We start from the raw sequence: 22,832 nt of genomic DNA, 5'->3' as shown, positions 1-22,832 counted from the left end.
TAAAGTTTGGACTAAAACACAGAGCAGATTCACTTCCCCACTGACACTGAGACCTAGGGATAACCCCCTTATGATGTCATAAGGTCTAGCCCTCTGACGATGTTATAAGGATGATGTCACAAGGGGCATACCCTTGTGTTACACATAATACATTAAGCATCAACCAGAGTTCCTCAAAGTACACCATTCAAATAAATGACACCAAATCTAACCACATAAACATTTCTCTTGCTGTGAGTTTCCTCTTACTTTCTTTGAGAAAGGAAGATCTAGGCCCTGAGATCTGCCAACGCTAATGATAACATTCCCCATGCACAATTCATCTCTGGAATATCTTGGGAGTGGAAAGCTTGGGCACACTCCTGGGACTCAGGCAGACAAAGAGTCCATGGTCACCAAAGCAACACCATCCCTCACTTAGTAGAGAGCACCCCAGAAACTCCAAGCAAGGTCAGGGAACTTTGGACATCAAGACACTTTGACTACAGCTACAATAATTCCTTACCATCAGCCAAACTGGGTAGGGCTTCTGGGGGTTGAAGTTCTCTGGTGCTTCAAAGGATACTACCACCCGTCCCCAGGTGAGAGATTATGTAGGATGTTGTTTTTTTTCCTGGGTTAAGAGGGCTCACTTTTTCAACCCCTAGGCTAAGATCCTACATCAAGCAGGCACATCCAGTAATAGTGAAGGCACAATATGGACCCCATTGCAGCTGCTTACGAATAGGGATACAAGGGAGATACAATGCAATTCAGAAGACGTTGTCATGGCCAGCCAAGAGGAGGACAAGGAGGAAGACGTGGCTCCTCGGGTGCAAGAGGAAATTGAGGCTATACCAGGTCCCAGTTCTGCCCTGCCAGACCCCATCCCTGATCTTCCAGCCCCAGTGGTTGAGGCTCAGCCAGACCCTAGCTCTATGGGGTCCCCTCCAGATGCTCAGCAGCTTAGTGTTGCCCCTGTGGAAGAACAAAGCATGGAGGTTCCTTCCTTTAGGCAAAGGAGAGCTGAGAGTTCTTGCTTGTGCAGATCCAAGAGGCTTCCAGAGAGGCAATCTGCAGATAAGCAACAGCTGGCACAAAGGAGGGCGTCTCTCATTTAAGCATCTGGAGAATGCCGACCCCTTTGCCAGAGTTTATTGTAGTTCCTTCATTGTGGTTGCTGTCGGCACTGGCTCCGTGAACGCCATGCTCCTTGATTCCTTGTCTGCCCCTAAACTTTTGACCTTGGTACGACTTTGACTACTCCAAACCTTCTGGCTTCCCTGACCTAGGACTGAACTGGCTTCTGTGACTTCTGGTATCCTGACCCTGGCTTTCGTTTGTGGCTTGCTTCTCTTGGACTATAGAAAGGTCTATAGACTGTCTCTCAGCTGCCTAGTTTGTTTTCCTTGCTGAGCCATCACTATCAGTGTGTGTTTGTGTGGGTGCTGGCAGCATTCCCAGACAGACATAGAAGCAGTTGGTTTCAGCTCAGAGAGAAAAAGAAATGAGAGTGTGCTCACAGATGGAGTGTACCATTCATTTTCCTTCCCCAAGGAGCCTAGACCAATTACATCTTCATCTGAATTATTTCCCATCCTCCTTTCCCACTGGTAAGCCGCAGCAGCAATCCATTTTAGGGTCTGACAGCTGTCAGGGAGAGGTTTTCTTTCTTTCTTTTTCTTTTCTTTTCAATATTTTTTTTATTTTATACAAATTTCACATGAGGCTTACCCAGAAAAAAAAAAAAACCCTCAGGAAATGCATATACATATACAATACATGGTTACTTATTCAAATACATATGGTATTCTTATCTACAATTATTTCAATGCTTCTTATTCCATTTTCCATATTTCATCTTTCCATGTTTCTCCATTATTCTGCTCTTCATATATTTCCCTCTTTCCTATACTTTATACTTATTACATTATGCTTAATACTACCTCCTTTCCCTGCTTCCACTTTCTACTTCTTATCCTCTACTTTTCCTTTCTTCATTATTCTTTCCTTGCCTGCATTGCTTTCTCTTCTTCCAACTATCCTATCCCCTCTAGGGAGAGGCTTTTGACCCTGCGCCCCATATAAAAAGACACACATACACACTAGCCACACTTGGGTGCAGATGCATCAATAATAGGATACTTCCCCTAGTTTTGAGGCAATACTTGGGCATTCATAGCTACAATATTGGGCTTTTAATTGCTCAAAAGAAGCATCTCTCAGAACTACCGAACTTTACAGAATGTCAGAACGTGGGAAGAACCATGGTGTACGGGACCAAAGATCTAAGTAGAATCACAGAATCCTAGAGTTGGAAGAGACCACAGGGGCCATCCAGTCCAACCCCCTGCCATGCAGGAAATCTCAATCAAAGTATCCCCGACAGATGGCCATCCAGCCACTGTTTGAAGACCTCTAAGGAAGGAGACTCCACTACACTCCGAGGGAGTTTGTTCCACTGTCGTACAGGCTCTTACTGTCAGGAAGTTCCTCATAATGTTGAGGTGGAATCTCTTTTCCTATAGCTTCCATACCTTGTTCCGTGTTCAATTCTTGGAGCAGCAGAAAACAAGCTTGCTCCCTCCTCAATATGACATACCTTCAAATATTTAAACAGGGTGATCATATCATCTCTTAACCATCTCTTCTCCAGGCTGAAAATACCCAACTCCCTAAGTCTCTCCTCATAAGGCATGGTTTCCAGACCCTTCACCATTTTGGTCGCTCTCCTCTGGACACACTGCAGACTGTCAACATCCTTTTTGAATTATTGTGCCCAGAAATAGCCTCACATTCTGTTGACAGAGCAGCCACCTATTAGCTCATAGGAAAAACACCAGCTGGACCCGATTGCATCTACATTATCCTTCTCCGCACCAACTAATATACAGAGACATACTGCCTTAGGTGTTGTAGGTGACATACAACCATTATAACTATGAGTTATATCTGCATTCTAAGCTCCAGAAATACATACACTTCTGAGAAATGCTAATTGTTAGTTATAGCACTATCCTCAGCCCCAGAAATCCATGCACTTCTGAGAAATAAATCACAAATCCTTAGAAATACAGGAGGCAAAGACAGAATTCAACCATGACTTGCGGGGTTTCGCCAACAAAAATACAGAGAGGCTTCTAACCATTTTCATGCCAAGGACTGTTGTTTGGACCTTATATCCGCCAACCTCTATGTTGCAATACTTCTATCCAACACTGATTTCATTGCCATAGCTAAGTCTCGCACTGCTTATTAAGTCAAAAGTGTGACTGCTGCTTTTATTCAATACGAAAGAAAAGAAAGATGTGATATAATAGTGATTGGTCATGGAATGGTGATTTCTATGTAAAAGCTGGACAGTGAAGAAATCAACTCATTTGAAACATGGTGCTGGAGAAGAATTCTACAGATGCCATGGTTTGTTAAAAAGACTGATAAATGGGTCCAACAGAAAATCAAGCCTGAACTCCCCCTAGAAGCCAAGATGACTAAACTGAGGCTATTGCACTTTGACCATGTCATCAGAAGACATGATACGCAATAACATATACAACAACACAACAACAAAAAACAAAGTATTTCGAATCCTGGTCCCAAGTGGTTCTTTTAACTTGTTGTGTGAAAGCTTCCATGAAGAAAAAAGAAAAACCTATTCATTTGAAAAATAGGGTATGCGCCTTCCACAGCAATAGACCCAGCTGATCAATCTACTTGTCAGTTTATGAGAGTGACAGCCATCAATGGGTCATCTAATGCTGTGGCCTTCCCCCAGGGGGGAAACGTAGCCATTAATTAAAACCCAGCAGCTCATTAATATTCAACACACACTCCAGACTAGCAGCAAACAGCTTGTTAGTCATTGAAGACTGCCCTAGAAACACCGTGAACATTAGGGCTACAACTAATTGGCAAATTGTACCATCACAATAATGAATTTTCTTGGTATTCAAAGAGCAAAGTACAAGTCTCCTGATCTGGAAAAGGAAATTCACCAGCAGAAGCAAGCATCTGCTGAATGGTCTGGGATCTATGGATCAGGGCCTGCTAAAGTTCCTCTCTCTCTCTCTTTCTCTGGACTATAGCTCCCAGAATGCCATGCATTACAACTATGGGATTGCACTGCAGAGAAGTAGAATATAGAAACTGCTGATATAGATCATATTATTTTTTGGCAAACTACAGTGCTGCTCTGGAAACCAGGGTTTGATCCCAACTCAGACATGAAACACAATAGGTGACCTTAGACAAGTCGCATGTTCTCAACCTCCAGGGAAGGCAATGACAAACCTCCTCTGCACAACTCTTACCAAAACAATTAAATAAACAAACAAAAACCTATGATAGGTTTGCCATAAGTTGGACATGACGTCAAGGCACACAACAACAAGTGCTGTTAATCTTCACTTATGCCATTTTATACAAGGGACATCATTTTATTAGCCATTGTATTTAATGGGTCATGAACATCCATGGATTTTGGTATCCATGGGATGTCCTGGAATCAAACCCCAGCAAATATCAAGGACTCACTTATTTCTCCACTGTGTTCAATCATTTAAAACAATATTTTCAAATTGTGCACAATGACATTGAATGAACATGGGCCTTTTGACTCAAAAAGAAAAGTCCAACTGCTCATACATGCACAAGACACCCACAGCAATGCCATCTATCCCCCTCATGTGCTGCTTGTGAGCATCCAGGATCATCTGGCTGGGGAATGACTTTCTGGACCTTTGCTCCGAACAAGGAGGGCAATTCTTAATGGGTTTAATCTTGAGCTCCCAACAGTTCAATAGCCTACTTTTCCCACTGGGACCTGCTAGTGATGTCTGGGCCAAATGCAAAAAAAATGAAAAAGAGGAGGCCCAGCTGAGTATCAGAAGGGATGTGCTGTTTAGTGCGCCTTCATTAAAAGCTTCATCTCGTGAGCATCGTAAAAAAATAAAAGGCGTATGAATAATGTAACAAGTAAGCATGAGCAGCTAAGAATAAATGCAACCCACGCAGAGTTCCACAGTTGATAAGAGACCAAGAATCTCTTTGCTTCAAGTCCCACTAAAAAAAAGAAGAAGCAAATGTAGGCATCTTGGCAGCAAAAGGGGAAAGAAAAATTCCAAAATCCACATTTGTGTTGAACCTTGATTGAGCCAACCGCAAGGTAATCCTAGGTTAAGGCATATGGAGGCCCCAGGTAATGCCAAGTTTAAGAGCAGAAACCAAAACAGTATGTAGGAGTATAAGCCCAAAACAGTGATATCAGAATCATATACTTGGTTAGTCTCTTTTTTAAAAAATATGTAAGAAAATACACATATATAAAACATATCAAATGCAAAGAACATAAGATGTAATTGCATAAATACCTAGGCTGCATCTGCACTGCAGGAATAATCCAGGTTAACACCACTTTAACAGCCATGGCCCAAGGCTATGGAATTGTTGGAACTGTAGTTTTGTGAGCTGTTCAGCCTTCTCTGTCCGACAGCTCTAGTGCAACTACAACAAACTACAGTACAATTCCTAGAATTCTATAGTATGGAGCCATGGCAGTTAAAGCGGTGTCAAACTACATTATTTCTCCAGTGTTGATACAGCCCTAGAAAACTAGCTACTGTACTTTTGTTAGACTAGCCACTAAGCTAAACTACATTAAGATATGCACAAAAAATGCTAGAAGTTGAGTTCTTGCTTTCTTATTGATGGCTTAAATGTATAATTAAATACACCCTTAAAAAAGTTAAATAAATATATACTTCTACTACGTTTCTAACTAAAAATGATATTTTCAAAACTGACACGTGTCATCTTCTCACCTCTTTCACACAGAAGTTGCAAAAGAAAATCCCACTCTTTTAGAATTGGTTAGGCTCAAGTAGAGTAGGCCCATTAAATGAATTGTGGATTGGTGAGTCAACATGTAAGTAAATCGCATTGATTTAATGGGTCTGCTTTAGTTGGAACTACAAGTAGGTTTCAAGCTGAAGTCCCTGGTTATTGGTAGCTTCCATGATAGGAGGGTGTGGAATTATTGTTATTAGTTGTTGAAGTTATGCTTGTTATTATATTTTTATTATTTACCTCATTAATATGTTGCCTTTCCCCCAGACCAGAGAGGGACCTAAGGCGGCTCACAAAAAGAATGCACTAAAACCGAACAACAACATTTTAAACATAAATTTAAAATGCATCATTGCAATGATTGGCTATAAACAGTATAAAAAATTGAAAGTAAGCTGTTGTTGTTGCATGCTTTCAAGTCATTTCCAACTTATGGTGACCCTAAGAAGAACATCATGGGGTTTCACTAGAGGCATTATACCAAATTCATGTGATTGATTTGTTGCTCTTGCTGCCTGGAATAAATAAAAAGGAAACACTGAGAGTATTCAGGTTGGTACACCCAATATTTAATGAAATAGTTAAAGAAATCGCATACTGAGGATCAAATATAGATAGGAATGGTGACTACAGTCGGGAAATAAGAAGATTGGGACTGGGAAAGGAAGCTATGAAAGAGCTAGAAAAACTACTGAAGAGTAAAGATTTACAATTCAGCACAAAGGTTGGAATTGCCCAAGCCATTGTATTCCCCATCACTATGTATGGATGTGAGAAGTGGACGGTAAACGAAGCAAACAGAAGAAAATCAACTCACTTGAAATGTGGTGATAGAGAACAGTGCTTAGGATACTATGGACAGCCAAAAGAACAAATAAATAATAATAAATAAATTTTTTATTTATATACCGCTGTTCCTGTGCAGATCACAGCGGTTTCCAACATGAAAAAGTATAACAAGAAATAGCAAAAAACAACATATATCCCCAGCAAAGTACAAACCAAACAAACAGATGCGTATTGGAACAGATCAAGCCAGAGATCTCCTTAGAAGCCAAGATGACTAAACTGAAGGCTGATGTACTTTGGCCATATAATGAGGAGGCATGGAACACTGGAAAAGTCAATCATGTTGGAAAAGGTAGAGGGCAAAAGAAAGAAAGAAAGAAAGAAAGAAAGACCACATGCCAGATGTATTGACTCAGTCATGGGAAATCAGGCGTGAGATTGCAGGAATTAAGTAGAGAAATGGAAGAAAGGAGTTCTTGGAGGTGTCTCCTCCATAGGGTCACCATGAGTCAAGGTTGATTTGGAGGCAGATGACAACAAAACATCAACACCCAATTGCCCCATAAAAAGTAGACACTATTTGTCATGAAGGGCAATGGAGGAGTCAAACTACACTGGTGCCTCGGGATACGAAATGATCGGGTTACGAAATTTCCGGGATACGAAAAAGTTGGATTGGCAAAAACTGTTTCGGGTTACGAAATATTTTTCGGGTTACGAAATTCATTTCGGCGCGAAATTCAAATGCTGCAAAGTGCAGCTATAGGCTTTCCAGTGCTAACGGAAAGCCTTCTCTTAGCTAAGGGGGCTGGGTTAGGGGTTAGCTTTGGCGCGAATTTCGAATTTCGTTAGCAGTATTGATTGGCTTGAGAAATCAAGCTGATCATCTGGATTGGCTAACGAAATTGGGGGAGGGGTGGCCTGGCTTCAGAAACAAAAGCCGGCTTCCATTGATCTGCCCCCTTTGTCTGGCCTTGTGGACTGGTGAGGAAGAGTTGCTTCTGAACTCTAACTCGTGGTTCCAGTGGAGGTTTGGACTTTTTCTGGCTTTCTGCCTTTGGACTTGTTCTGGCTTTGTACTGTACGTGTACAGTGCCAGGTGTACACTTCGGATCAAGACCTGCCATCAGGAATTTCTGTACGTACAGGTAGGTGTATGGATTTCTACCTTCTTCTTGTGGGGTGAGACAGTGTGACCATGCTTTTGCTGTGGGGTGGTGGGGTGCTTTGGTCATGGCTGTGATGATTTGAGAGTGTGGGATGTGAGTTTTGCATGTTTGGCCTTGATTTGATGTGGGCCAGAGAGTGTGACCATGGGGTTGCATTTTTAGATTTGGGGTTTATGGCCTTTGAGTTTGGGTTCTGGGGTGGTTTGGTCATGGCTGTGATGATTTCAAAGTGTGGGCATCGATTTTTGCAAGTTTGGCCTTGGTCCCATGTGGGCCAGAGAGTGTGACCATGGGGGTGGGGGTGGTTTCCAATTGTGGCTTTTGCTCAGTGTCTGTGCCTTTTGTCCTTTTTAGGCTTGAGCTATGGCTCCCAAGAAAGCCACAGATAAAAGCGGCGGTGACAAAAAGAAGAGGGCTCCCTTGTCCTTGGAGGACAAGAGGGAATTGGTTGAATTGGTTAAATTGGTTGAATTGGTTGTCTGGGTTTAAATTTGGGTGTTTTGGCTGCCCCCCCTCCTCCTCCTCCTCCTCCTGCCTCACTCTGAGATGCCAGGACCAGCAAAGGTAAGAAAAAAAACTTTTTTTCTTTATCCTTTAGAAACCTTTAGAATGGACCTGCAAGTCATTCTTAAGCTCTTTAGTGCCTCAGGCAACTTTGTATTACATTGTATTGTAGGGTACTTAGCTTAATAGGCCTCTATTGTAACTTTGTTTTGACTTGCAGGTTCAGTCTGAGGTCATAGAACGCATTAGTTATTTTCAATGGAAAAAGTGTTTCGGGTTACGAAATTTTCGGGTTACGAAAGGAATGGCGGAACGAATTAATTTCGTAACCCGAGGCACCAGTGTATTAACTTTCTTGGATCATGTTCAGCTTGGATCAGGTTTACATTGACTGAATGAAATGGCCAAGCCCTCTGATACTGTGGCAGCTACTGAAACCCACAAGATAGAATTCCAAGATGTAGCCGTGTTAGTCTGTAGAAACAGTAAATAGAGAGATCTTGTAGCAGCACCTTTGAGACTAACTGAAAGAAAGAAATTGGCAGCATGAGCTTTCGTAGACTTCAGTCTACTTCCTCAGATGCATCCACAAGATGGGAGTGTCAAACCCATGGGATTACAACAAGTGTTCCTCAAGCTACAGTATCCATGACATGAAGTAAATAAAATAAAATAAAAGTAGAAAAATCAGCAAGCCATGTACCTAAGACAGAGCAAAGACAGGAAATGGCACATAGAGGTCACATACAGCTCCCAACTGAGCCCACTCAGACATAACCTCAATTAAGTACAGTGGCTCCTCCACATTTGCTGGGGTGAGGGGTGAAGGACCCCTGTGAATGTGGAAAAACTGATTTAAAAAACCACTTCTTTTTACCTAAGAGAACACCTCTCTAGGAATCTCCAAGTCCTCCAGTGCAACTCTACAGTCAACATCTGCCAGAGGTTGGGTTGCCATGTCCCGGGGGGGTGGGGGTGGGACATTCCCGCTTTTGGACCATTCTGCACGGTCCCGGTCCGGTTTTGGCTCTGTCCTGGCACCCCCACCGGTTTTGTTAGGGCGCCGCCACGGCGGCGCCTTTAACCGCTCTTACTTGCGGCCACTCTTACTTGCCACCGCTGCCGCCACCGGCACCAATGTGGCTGTTCCATCTCTGCGGCCCCTCTTGCGGCCCCTCTTGTGGCCGCCGCCGCCGCCGCGGTGTTCGCCACAAGCCCGCGAGCCCAAAGACTTCTGCGTGGACGCGCGCAGGGCTTGGTGGGAGCCTGGAGCTCCTCTGGTTGGCTGGCTGGCTGGCTGGGCTGGCCAATAGGGGAACAGCCCACCCCCTGCTTCAGGAGTCTATGACTCCTAGCAGGGGGCAGGGCTGTTCCAGCTCTCTGCCCCCACTGGCCGGCCATCTTAAAGAGGAGGAGCTCTCCTCTGTTTACTCCCTGCGGGCCGGCGGTCAGAGGGCAGCGGCGAGCAACCGGGGGCAGGGAACGTCAAGCGCAGGCAAGTGGCAAGGAAACGGGGGCATGGGGGGGCAAGCGGAGGCAAGCGGCGAGGAAGTGGGGGCAATGGGTGGCAAGCGGGGGAGTCAGTTTGCAAATGCCCAAATGTGCTTTGTGTGTGTTTTGGAATGGGGAGGGAGTTTGGCCAGAAAAGGAAGAACATTTCTATCATCTGTCTAGGAATAATGCCAAAATGTCCTCCATTTTGATCATGCCTAAGAAACATACATTTATAGTAACATTTTTTAAAAATCATCAATTTTTTCACATGTCCTCCATTTAAAAAAAGTGTGTCCTACATTTGTCCCGTTTTGGAGGTCCGGACTTATGGCAACCCTAGCCAGAGGTTCATCACAGAATCATGCTGGAGGACCTACAAATGCCTAGAGAAGTGTTTTTTCCAGGAAATTCTAGGTTCTCCAACACTCTATGGTCAACTTCTGACAGAGTTGTGCTGGAGGACCTAGAGTTTCCTAGACGGAACATATTATTGGCAGGATACAGTCCGCCCAAAAAGGGCAGTCTGCCGCCACCTTTATTTCCGCCAGCAGGAAGCCTCAGCTGCCAAACGGCGAGGTTTCCCGGTGGTGGAAAAAGAACCCGCAAAAAGCGGGTTCTTTTTGCGTCGTGCTTGTGACGCCCGAGTGCACAAATGGTGCACAAAACCCCTCTGAAGAAACTTGCCATGAAAACCCTGTAATAAGGTGACCATGAGTCAGAAATGACTCGAAAGCACACTACAACCACAACAACACCTATCTGGTAGACCATATCTCCCCATATGAGCTTGCCCAGGTCCTGAGATTCTTCTGTCAGTCCCATCACTTTCATAGGGCAAATCTGATGGAAAAGATAGAAGACAGGGCCTTCTCAGTGGCTGCCCCTAGACTTTAAAACTCCTTCCCTAGGGTCCCCTCCTTGTTGTCCTTACATTAGCAAGCAAATACTTTTATTTTTATTTTTACAGTATTTCCACAGGCATTTGAAAACTGAAAGTTTTAAAAGAAAGGGCTTTTAATAGGTTCTGCTCTATTTTTAACTGTGAGTGTTTGCCTTTGAGTTGTTTCCAATCTATGGCAACCCTAAAGCAAACCTATCACAGGGTTTTCTCAGCAAGGGGGTTGCCATTGCCATCCTCATGAGGCAGAGAGCCTGTGATTTGCTCAAGGACACCCAGTGGGTTTCCATGGCCAAGCCAGGATTTGAACCCTAGACTCCAGAGTCCAATGTTTGAGTCCAACACTCAAACCACTGCACTACGCTGGCACACATTTTTAATTGTACTGTTCTTCAATTACTTTGTAATATTTATCATTGCATGTTCTAAATGCTTTCAATGTGTCTGATAGTTTAATTGCATTTTAATGTTGAACTGTATTGTACTGTATGCTACCTTGAGTTCCAGTCATGGGGAAATGGTGGGATATGACAAAAACTACAGTTTAAGAACCATACTGCCTTTGATCGTGGAGGTAATAAACAACAAACATCAGTGGCCAGTGGCCATCAATAGTAGAATTCAATAGATTCTGCACATATGTCCATTTTCTGCATTTGTTATTATTATTATTATTATTATTATTATTAAACTTTATTTCTAAAGCGCTGTAATTTGTTCCATTTGCACAATTCTGATTGCAGTGCAAAGTCTGCTTAATTTCTTTGTGTTTAAAACAGATAGATTGAGGTTGCATGTACACTCCAGAATTAATGCAATTTAACACGGCTTTAATTGCCAAGGCTCAATGCGGTGGAATCCTGGGATTTGCAGTTTTGTGAGCTACTTAGCCTTCTCTCTCAGAACACTCTTGTGCCACAACAAACTACAAATCCCAGGATTTCACAGGATGGAGCCATGACAGCTAGAGCAATGTCAAAACCGCATTAATTTTGCAGCGTGGCGGCAGCCACAATTGATAAACGTGATTTATTTTCACTAACCATAGTTAAGGTTGGAGAGCCAGTGTTGTGTAATGATTTGAGCATTGGATTACAACTCTAAAGTCCAGGATTCAAGTCCCTGTTCAGCCATGGAAACCAGGTGGCCTTGGGCATGTTATACTCTCTCAGCCTCATTTGCAAAGGCAAATGGCCAGTGAACAAATCTGGCCAAGAAATCTCCATGTTAGGTTCACTGTAGGGTCGCCACAAGTTGGAAACAACTTGAAGGCACACGACATCAGTTAAGATTAACCACAATTTATGGTTTGGTGGACACACTTCAGCCATGTTTAAACAAAAACAGAAGTAGATGCAGTCTAATTTTGATTCAACTGGGTCAGACAGGGTAGCCGACAACCAAGGAAACACCTTTAAATGGGCTTCTTTCTCACTTAATCCCCCTTTCCCTATACACTTGTGATTATTTCATAGAAAAGGATCCCTGCTCTCTAAACAACAAAATCAGTCCTGCCCCAAGCCACTCTAAAAACACCCACAGCATCCCTTGGGGTCCCAGGGGCGTCTGAAAGGCAAGATGTATACACGAGGAGCAGATGGCTAGGCTGGAAAGCTCTCCAATTAGCTGTCCCTAGATGAAAAGATGAAGGTTTCATCTGCACTGCAGAACTGATGCAGTTTGACACCACTTTAACTATCATTTTTGTTGTGTGTGCCTTTCTTCAAGTTGTTTTGGACTTAATGGTGCCCCTAAGGCGAATCCATCATGGAGTTCCCTTTGCAAGTTGTTCAGAGGAGGTTTGCATTGCCTTTTGCTATGACTGAGAGTGTATGAGCATATGTTTGGATGGCTCCTAGGATCAGAATCCGTAGATATGGAGGACCAACTGTAATTCACAGAATTCAGAACAATGAAAACAGATGTGGTTCCAGCAGAATACAGAGACATAGGCTGCCTCTGCACTGCAGAACTAATGCAGGTTGACACTGCTTTAACTGCCAAGGTGCAATGTGATAAGGTTCTGGGCTTTGTAGTTTTGCAAGATATTTAGCCTTTTCTATCAGAGATCTCTGGCACAACGAACAACATAGCGTTGAACCATGGCAGTTAAAGCGGTGTCAAATTGTCTTAATTCTGTAGTGTAGACACAGCATGTGTGACTAAAACTGGATGTAAAAAGTGAGGTCAATTTGCAGTGTCACCGAATAGCAAAGCATCACAGTCCAAAGGTCTACAATGCGAAATGAACAGTGGACTACATCCTTGTTCAAAATCAATGCAAACTGGGGTTTGGTTCTAAGGGTCACTTCCAGAGCCTGTGAAAGCTACTTTTCTTGACTACAACATCTAGGACATTGAAGAAAAAACAACAACCTCCACTTCCATTTGTGCAAACAGTTGTTTTAATTCAATGTCTCTGGTACAAAAACATTGGAGGATTTAGTTTGTGACCAAAATAAATCAAGATTTATATCTCTGCTGTTGAATTTGAACAAATCCTTCCAGAAACAGATGCTCAGTGAATACTTGCTAAATTTAGTCTAGTTATAAATCTATTATCTCTAATGCCATTGAGATGTAATAACAAACTATTCCAAATGGTCTAGTTCAAACTGTTGCTAATCGAGTCCAAATTGTTATTTGACAGCTGAAATCTAACACTAAACTAGGGCCTCATTTCCACTACCTTTTAAATCAGATTGTGAATCAGTTTAAACCGCTTCAATCGACCTTGGTTCCCACTTAATCCGAATGGCTGAAGTGATCCTGAGAGGGGGGCATGTGCTAGACCCATTTAACCTGTGTCTTTTTGATGCTGACTTTTTTCCTGCTTTTTTTTTTAAAAAAAAATTGAATCTGTGCAAGTGAGAACCACATGCGGATCAGAATCGATTCAAATTTCCCCTTCGGCTGTCTGGAACCAAATCATTTTGAATTGCTTCTTTTGTGAATGAGAACCACAAGTGGACTATTTTAGAGGGGGGGAATGTGATTGCGGCAAATGTAGTGGGAGAAAATGCCATTGGGACAAATGTAGTGGGAACCACGCTCCGCTGTGGAATTGATCCATCGATTCAGATCGCACACCAATTTACTTGTAAGTGGGAATGGAGCCTATGGATGCCTGTGAATATGGGGCCTGTTCATACAATCACAGAGTTGGAAGAGACCTCAAAGAACATCCAGTCCAACTCACTGCCATGTAGGAACACAGAATCAAAGCACCCCCAACAGATGGCCATCCAGCCTCTGTTTAAAAACCTCCAAAGAAGGAAACTCCACCGCACTCCAAAGCAGCATCTTTCACTGTCAAACAGTTCTTAATGTCAGGATAATAATAATAATAATAATAATAATAATAATAATTACAAGATTAAAAACAGTACAAATAAAAACATAGAAAATTGTTACATTAAAACAGAATTAAATTATTACAATACTAAAACAGATTGCATAAAAATAAAATATAGTTAAAAGGGTAAAGGTGTTTAAAGTACTTTAAAACAATAAACATCCAGCCTGTTCTTTAAAAACCTGCTTTAAAAGCCTATCTGAAGAGGATCGTCTTAGTCTGCTGCCAGAAGGCCAACAAGGAGGAGGCCTTGGAGAGACGGTCCTCTCCAGAGGACCTCAGAGCCTGGGCATGGTGGTTTCCAGGCCTTTCACCATTTTGTTTGCCCTCCTCTGGACACGTTCCAGCTTATCCACATCCTTCTTAAATTGTGGTGCCCAGAAATGGACACAGGATTCAAGGTGAGGTCTAACGAAAGCAGAAGAAAGTACAGTGGATCCTTGTTATATGCTGGGGTTTGGTTCCAATATCCCCCGTGTATAACAAAATTTGTGTATGCTCAAGTCTCATTAAATATAATGACATAGCAAAATGGTGTCCCTTATATAAAATGTAAAATCAAGGTTTGATATTTGAAATTTATACTTTTTTTGAACATTTTCAAACCGTGGATGCTTAAATCTGTGTATAAAAAATCTGAGTATAAGAAGGGCCGACTGCACTATTTAACCAACAGCCAACACTTTGTACCTTGGCCAGAAACTAACTGGCAGCCAGTGGAGTGATTTTAATATTAGTATAATTTGATCACTATTGGATATGATCATATGGCTACTATATTTTGAACTAGCTGAAGTTTCCAAACTTGGTACAGTGGTAACCCAATGTACCACACACTGCAGAAGTCTAGCTTCACTGTTACCAGCATGTGCAGCACCACCTTTACGTCTGCCAACTCTAGCAAAGGATACAGCTGCCTAAGCTCATAGTAGGCACGCCTGACTGCAGCATACCTGCAGAAGTTGAAAATGTGACCTCTGGGGACTACAGTTCCCAGAATTTCCCAGCCTTCACATCATATTACTTTGCGATGCCACAATAGACAAATCAGTGCATGCTCCAAGACATGCACCTGATTGCTTTCTATAGAACAGCAAGGAAAACCTCTCAGACAGTTCCACTGGAAGGCAAAGATATTTCTGTCTACAGCCGATTGTTCGAAGTAAAACAGCTTATGGATCTTTCAGGGAGATGCTAATCTCAGCAGAAAACCCTGCTGAGTTGCTACTGTAATATTTATTGATGTAGGAGGAGGTGGGGCAGGGTGGACGTCAAGAGGGAAAGACCGTAATAATTATGGGGCAGGAAAAGCCATCAGGATAATTTAAATCAGGCCATCTCTCACATCCATCCATCGCTGGGCACTTTCTATTAACATTATAATTGCCTGATGCCCCTGGAGACTATGGGAAGGAAGAAGCAAGGACTCTCAAGGTCATTGCAGGCAAGAAATCAATAAGGGATGCTAGTAAATTATGCTCATCATGATGTTGCATTTGCCCAAGGATTACTATTGAGAGCTCCATCCAGCCAAACCCCCAAGTAATTGGATACATTGCATGCGAATGAACCATCTTCTGATAAAAGAAGATCAATGCAGAAGTTGTCAAGATTCTTGGCGCATGTCAAAGTGTCACTGGGCCTAGTGCTCCTTTCATTCTGCCTGGTGCTTTATTCAAATATTGAGTTAACAAAAACTAACAAGTTCAGGCCACCCTTTTTTTCTGACCCTGACAGAGCTGACAGAGCTCACAGGAAGAAGATCGGCTTATTTAAAATATGGAGCTGGAGGAGGGTCCTGCAGATCCCATGGATTGCTTTAAAAAACCAAATAGGTCCTAGAGCAAATCAAGCCTGAACTCTCCCTAGAAACCTCAATGACTAAAATGAAGCATGAGATGATATGACTCATTAGAAAACACAGTGATGCTGGGGAAAGTGGAAATCTGTAGTAAAAGTAGAAGACCACATCACAAGTGGATGTTGTTGTTGTTACCTGCCTACCTATGGAGACACTATGAATAAGAAACTTCCAAGTCTATCTATTATCAGCAGCCCTGGTCTTCCAGTCTATTATCTTCCAGTCTCAGGGCAGTCATGGCTTCCTTGGTTCTCTCCATCTGGAATGCAGTTTTCTTTTCCTAGTACCTTCTACCTTACCAAACATTATTGTCTTTTCTAGCGAGTCACATCTTCTCATGATATGGCCAAAGACCTACCTGGAATCCCACTGTGGGAGAAAGGAGGGATATAAATTTTGGAGATGATGATGATGATGATGATGATGATGATGATGATGATGATGATGGCCAAATTTTGACAGTCCCAGTTTAGAATTTAAAGACACAGCCATGATAGTCTGGAAAAGCAGTATGCAAAGGAATCATGTAGCACCTTTGAGACTAACTGGAAGATAGAAGTTGATAGCATGAGCTTTTGTAGATGCGAGCCTACTTCCTCAGATGCATTTGGTTGAGTGGAAAGCCCAAGGGCAGACCTATATAGCAGTCTGTGTGAGAATGGCCAAAGGAATGCAAAACTCTGTCTGTGGGGAGATAAAGTGAGAAGTTCAGTTTTAACTATGGTTGTTGCAGGACAAGGCAAGGATGTTGCCTAAAATCAGAGTTAATAGATAACCATATTAATGAGCATTGGGATGTAGTGCAAGAGTCAAAAAGAAGATGTGATGAACTGGTCAAGAGGGCTCCCATAAGGTTAATAATAATTAATAATAATAATAATTTGTTTTATTTATATACCGCTATTCCAAAGATCATAGCGGTGAACAGCAAGTAAGCTAATTAGCAAGTAAGCTAATTTGCCCCCAACAGTCTGGGTACTCATTTTAGCTCCCTCCTCGGAAGGATGCAAGCCTGAGTTGAGCTTGGGCCCTTTTGCTGGTCTTGAACTCGCAACCTTGTGGTTTTGAGTGAATGGCTGCAGTACAGGCATTTAACCACTGCGCCACCAGGGTTAGGTGGTTAGCTTGTGTTATAATGTGTGTAATGTGCCAGGGATCCATTGTCTCTGTTCAACCCAGTACTGATGGACTGCAGTTTGTCGATACAGTGGGCCCTTCTGTTCCAGACACACACACACCCCAATGTATGGGGAAAACCCCCTATGCTGGAATTCTATGGATTCCTGTGTGTGGCGGTGTGCGTGCGCCTATGGCGCCCGTGCCATTTTGTCCACCAGGGCTTGCCATCCACATGAGCTCAAGTCTGTGGAAGGCAAGCCTGCAGATGGCAAGGACAAACTGTATGTTCCAATTTCTGCCATTTCTTTTTCCAGTCTTCCTTTGTAGACTTTTTGTTCAAGGATTGCTGTTCTGAGGTCCAAGATGGAACCTCCAGCAAGATTGATGTGTTCTGCAACCAGTTTTTGTATTCTGGTTAAGTCATTTTAGCTTCTAGGGAAGTTCAGGCTTGATTTATTCCAGGACCCAATGATTTGTCTTTTTAGCAGTCCACTACTCCAACATCTCATTTCAAATGAGCTGATTTTCTTTCTCTATAGACTCAGTCAAAGAAGCCACAGCTGTCCTGAGTTGGCAAGACCTAAGCAAGGCTGTTGATGACCTCCTGGGGGTCTCTGGTTGCCACACATTGAAGCTGACTTCATGGCAATTAACATGAATGAGCCCATGAATGAGCAGACGGATAAGAGCTACACAAGAGAATAGCACTCTGATAGGAACTTGTATCAGCCAGTGTTTTCAGACTGTGCTATAGCATGATTCACAGTATGCTGATTCTGAAGCTATTGCTGCTGAACTTCAACATAGCTCAGCAATTAGAGGTAAGATCCAGATACACAAGAATCCTGTAATAGTTTGCAGAAAGAGTACAGTGTCTTACAAAGAGATTTGTTTTGGTCTAACAAACCAAGCTCTGAGAAAGCTTGCATTCATTCCCAGTAAGGCTGTGGTTTACAAATCTTGATTTGACCAGAATAATGCAAATGCATAAGGGAACTAGAAAAGCCCTAAAATCCCACAGATCTTATTCAAAATAATTTGGATTCGAACTCTGCAAGTCTAAGATAAGAATTAGAACCCCCCCTCCCAATAGGTTCACCTTAGGATCTCCTATATGCCAAAAATGACTGAAGGCACACAACAACAGCAGTATTTAAAGAGGGTGTGTGTGTAGCTAGGGGTTGTTTCACACCACACCATTATAGCACTAGGATTCCACTTGAAAATAATAATAATAATAGAATTCAAAGATATAGCTGTGTTAATCTGTAGAATCAGTATGGAGAGAGATTTTGTAGCACCTTTGAGACTAACTGAAAGAAAGAAATTGGCAGCATGAGCTTTTGTAGACTTCATTCTACTTCCTCAGGTGCATTAATGCATCTGAGGAATTAGTCTGATGTCTACAAAAGCTCATGCTGCCAATTTCTTTCTTTCAGTCAGTCTCAAAGGTGCTACAATAATAATAATAACTGCAAGTTTGGGAAGAGCGGGTGGTTTATTTTAGTGTGCCTTACTTGAAGCATCTGTGATCTGCACATAACAAGATCTCAGATTTGTCCTTATGTACCCAAGAGGTTTTTAATCACACCTCCTACATGAATTGTAGCACCCTGGCATCCATATTTGTCTGGATGTTCTGCAGGGCTACTGAATAGGAATTTGTACTCCTCCGCTCACAAAACTACGCCAGAACTATTATTAATTGTTCCTTCTCCGTGCTTCAGGTCCCACAAGGCAGGAGACTCATTAAGGGGAAATAAATCAAAGGGAAATAATAGAGCCGGGCCAAGCAGTAACTTTTTTAGCAAGCATCTGCCAAGTTATCTTTCCAACAGCATCCCCAAGAGGAAATGGTAACAAACATGGAGCAAAACTGGGACTACCAAGAAACAAGGAGGAAGAATCTGCATGGACAGGAAACCCTAATGTGTCTACTTAGGAGTAAGTGGACCCATTGGCTACAATCCTGTTGTCAGTCTTGATCAGAACAGAGCCACTGAATCAAATGGATTTACTCACATCCACCCTATTATTCAACAGTTGACTCATTGGGTCTACTTTAGGGATGGGAAGAATATTCAAATACACTTGAATGATAGACCAAAGAAGAGAATACTGGATGCTCAAGTGGATCAGAATTTTATGTGCTGTGAAATGTACATTTTTAAAAAAAGTGTGTGGAGAACATTATTTTCTGCACAGAAAAGAGCATTAATGCGCAGAAAAGGGCATTTCTTTGCAGAAATGAGGTGCTAAAAGAAATGGGGTGCACTTTTTTTCTGCTAAAAGAAACCTCACCTATGTATACGTTTGTGTGTTGTTTTGTAAGGTTTTTTCAAGTAAATAAGTCCTAATCTGTAAATAGCCTTCAAATCTGTGCTGTTTTCATGCACTTTCTTGCAGCCCAGGGGGCAACTTTCTGCCAAGTGCAAGTAACAGAATCTCAAAGAAGGAAGATAGAATAACAGTTATAGATCTGCCTGGGGAAAAATAATACCAAAATTGGGGTAATATATAAAAAGCACTCTTGTAGTAAAGCCAGTTCAGAAACACATGATCAACCAGGCCTTACTAAAAAAAGGCAGACTTAATAGAAATCCAGACACTGTGCTGGTTGACCAAGTATGCATCTACACTGTAGAAATAATGCAGTTCAACACTACTTTAAGTACTGCAGCTCCATCCTATGGAATCTTGGGATTTGTAATTTTACATGGTCTTTTGCCTTCTCTGCCAAAGAGTGTTGGTACCCCACCAAACTACACATCTTAGGATCCTGCAAAATGGAGCCATGGCAGCTAGTGGTGTCGAACTGCATTATTTCTACAGTATAGCTGCAACCCATGCTGGCTGAGGGTTTCTGAAAACTTTGGTTAAAAAAATCCACATAAACATAGTGATAAACATATCCATATATTTATGCATAGGCCTCTGGAAGTAGGGGTGGAAGAGACTTAGATGAGAGTTCTTGAAATAAATTCTCCCTACATTAATTTCCCCCTTCCACGGACTGTGTTAATGGAGCCACAAAATAACTGGGAAAGCTCATCACTTCAAGCTCCTAAACTGACTAAATATCTAATGACAAAACATGCATCAAAGTGCAGCTCTTCAAGAATCTCAGGCCTGTTACAGACAGCCAAAATAAAGCTGCTTCGAGTCACAGTGGAGGTATGGTGTTTCAATGATGCATGCATCCTAAGAGTCCAGAAGTTGCACCAAAGCCACGCTCCAGCCCTAAGGACTGGAGCGTGGCTTTGGTGTGGCTTCTAGACTCTTAGGACGCATGCATCATTGAAACACTATACCTCCACTGTGACTCGAAGCAGCTTTATTTTGGCTGTCTGTAACAGGCCATAGAACTGGAAGAGACCTCAAGAGCCATCCAGTCCAGTCTGCCAAAACACAATCAAAGCATCCCCAATACATGGCCATCTAGCCTCTGTAAAGATCCCCAATGAAGGATACTCCACCGCACTCCAATGGAGTGTGTTCTTACTGTCAGGAAGTTCTTCCTAATGTTGAGGTGTAGCTTGCATACATTGTTCTGGTTCCTATTCTCTGGACCAGAGCTGGACTTGAATGAATGTGCTTTTCTCATGTGGCATTTAGCCAAGCAAGGAACTCTTGGTGGTGATCTTTCCCAGCTACTCTGCTGATCCAAGCACCCTAAAGTCTGCAGTGTCTGCCAGCAAAGCACTTTGATGGAGCTGAGTGCTTGAGATAGCATGCAACCCTATATTTATGGTTCTATATGTCACACCAAGGAGTGTGCAAGTCTTAAGCATTTCCCTCTCCATGAGGGCTGGATGGCCCTTGAGGTCTCTTCCCACTCTATGATTCTATAATTCTAATTTATACAAGCCCTACCCTACCAGGATTCAAAGCCCTGCATAGCCATGGTCTGAAAACCACCAAGCCTTTGAGGAGAAGTGGCTTAGGGAGCTGGGGATGTTTAGCTTGGAGAAGAGATGGTTAGGTGGTGACAGGATAGTCATGTTTAAACATTTGAAGGGATGTCATACTGAGAACTGAGCAAATTTGTTTTCTGATGCTCCAGAGACTAGGACACAGAACAATGGATTCAAGCTACAGGAAAAGAGATTCCACCTAAATATTAGGAAGAATCTCCTGGTGGTAAGAGCTGTTGGACAGTGGAATATGCTACCTTAGAGAATGGTTCTTTATTCAGAACACAATATGCACAACATAGACCAGTATCATGTTGTGGTTTGAATGTTGGACTCTGGGAGACCAAGGTATGACTCCCTACTCAGCCATGGAAACCCACTTGGGGGACTTGGGCAAGTCACAGTCACTGAACAATTCTGGCCAAGAAAACCAGAGGGTTACCATAAATCAAAGTTGATTTCAAGACATAGTAAAAAGTAAGAGACTCTGGAGACCAGGATTTGAATCCCTGCTCAACCATGGAAACCCATTGTGTGACCCTGGATGAGTCACACTCTCCTAGCCTTAGAGAGGATGGCAATGGCAAACCTCTTCTGAACAAATCTTTCCAAGAAAATCCCACAAGAGGGCTGGCATTGACTGGACAGCACAGAACACTAATGGATAAGAGAGTCAGTATGGCATAGTGGTTTGAGTCTTGGGCCAGGACTCTCGGATTTGTTGTTTTCTGCCTTTGAGTCATTTCCAACTTATGGGAACACTAAAGCAAACCTGTACCAGAGTTTTCTTGGCCAAAAGGGGTTTGCCTTCACCTTCCTCTGAGGCTGAGAGAGAGAGAGAGAGAGAGAGAGAGAGAGAGAGAGAGAGAGAGTTTCCATGGCCAAGCAGGGATTTGAACCCTGGTCTCCAGAGTCTTAGCTCAAATCACTACACCATGCTGTCTCTCTAGAACTCTGAGTTCAAATGGGGGACCTTGGGCAAGTCATTCTCTCTCAGCCTCTTTTGAAGGATATGGCAAACCTCTTTCAAATAATTTTTTCCAAGGAAACCCTAGGCTAGGGTCAGTGATGACTTGAAGGTGCATAATAATAAATGGAGCTTGGCAAAGCTGAAGCACGTGCATCTTGAAGTTTTGTGAGGCACCAGGACCCTTTGGCAAAGAAGGATAAAGACCATACATTGTTTTTTACTGTTTGTATTCTGTGCATTTGTAACAAACCTTTTTAATGATTATAAGCCACTTTCTATCAATCTGGAGAGAAAGGCAGGATAAAAAAATTAAAATAATAAAAACAGCAACAATAATAGCAGATTATTGGAAGAGGTAAAGATCATAGAAGACAATATAGTTTACAGAGACACAACAAACTGCCTCCTCTGTGGATGGATATTTGTGACTCATGAGACTCATTTATTCTTTAGGTGCTGAGAATCATAGAGTTGGAAGAGACCCCAAGGGCCATCTATTCAAACTCCCTGCCCTCCATTTAATTCATATATCTTTCATTGTACTCTGCTGGGCTTGTGCCCTGATAGTGTGCATCAGTAGAGTGCAGGAGTTTTGGGTTATCTAATAGTTTCATCTCCCAAGGCCTTTCACATAGTGCCAAGAGACTATGTGCCAAGAGACTTTGACATTTCTGCCAACCAAATCTGCATGGTGGCCTCTTGTTGGGATTGGGGAGACATAAAAACACATCAGTGAAATATTGTAGAAAGGGACAATAGTTCAGACACGGGCAACACAAATGATCAAGGAGGTGGAACAGCTCACTTTGAAGAAAGACTACAGTGTGGGGATCTGTTTTGTTTAGACAAAAGGCAATTCAAGGGGAAAGATCTGAGGTTGCGACCACACTGCGGAATTAATGCAGCTTGACACCACTTTAACCGTCTTAGCTCCCT

At 42.5% G+C, this 22,832-nt stretch overlaps 1 protein-coding gene across 2 annotated transcripts in view; it reads right to left on the bottom strand.

Annotated features, from left to right (window-relative positions):
- MAP6 (microtubule associated protein 6) overlaps window positions 1-22,832 on the bottom strand; it is a 66,981-nt gene that overhangs the window by 34,613 nt on the left and 9,536 nt on the right. The window lies entirely within an intron of this gene.

This window comes from Sceloporus occidentalis, unplaced genomic scaffold (genome assembly GCF_023333645.1).
Source record: "Sceloporus occidentalis isolate IW3139 unplaced genomic scaffold, rSceOcc1.0.p SCAF_2, whole genome shotgun sequence".
NCBI lineage: Eukaryota > Metazoa > Chordata > Lepidosauria > Squamata > Phrynosomatidae > Sceloporus > Sceloporus occidentalis.
This window is presented reverse-complemented; position numbering and strand designations above follow the sequence as displayed.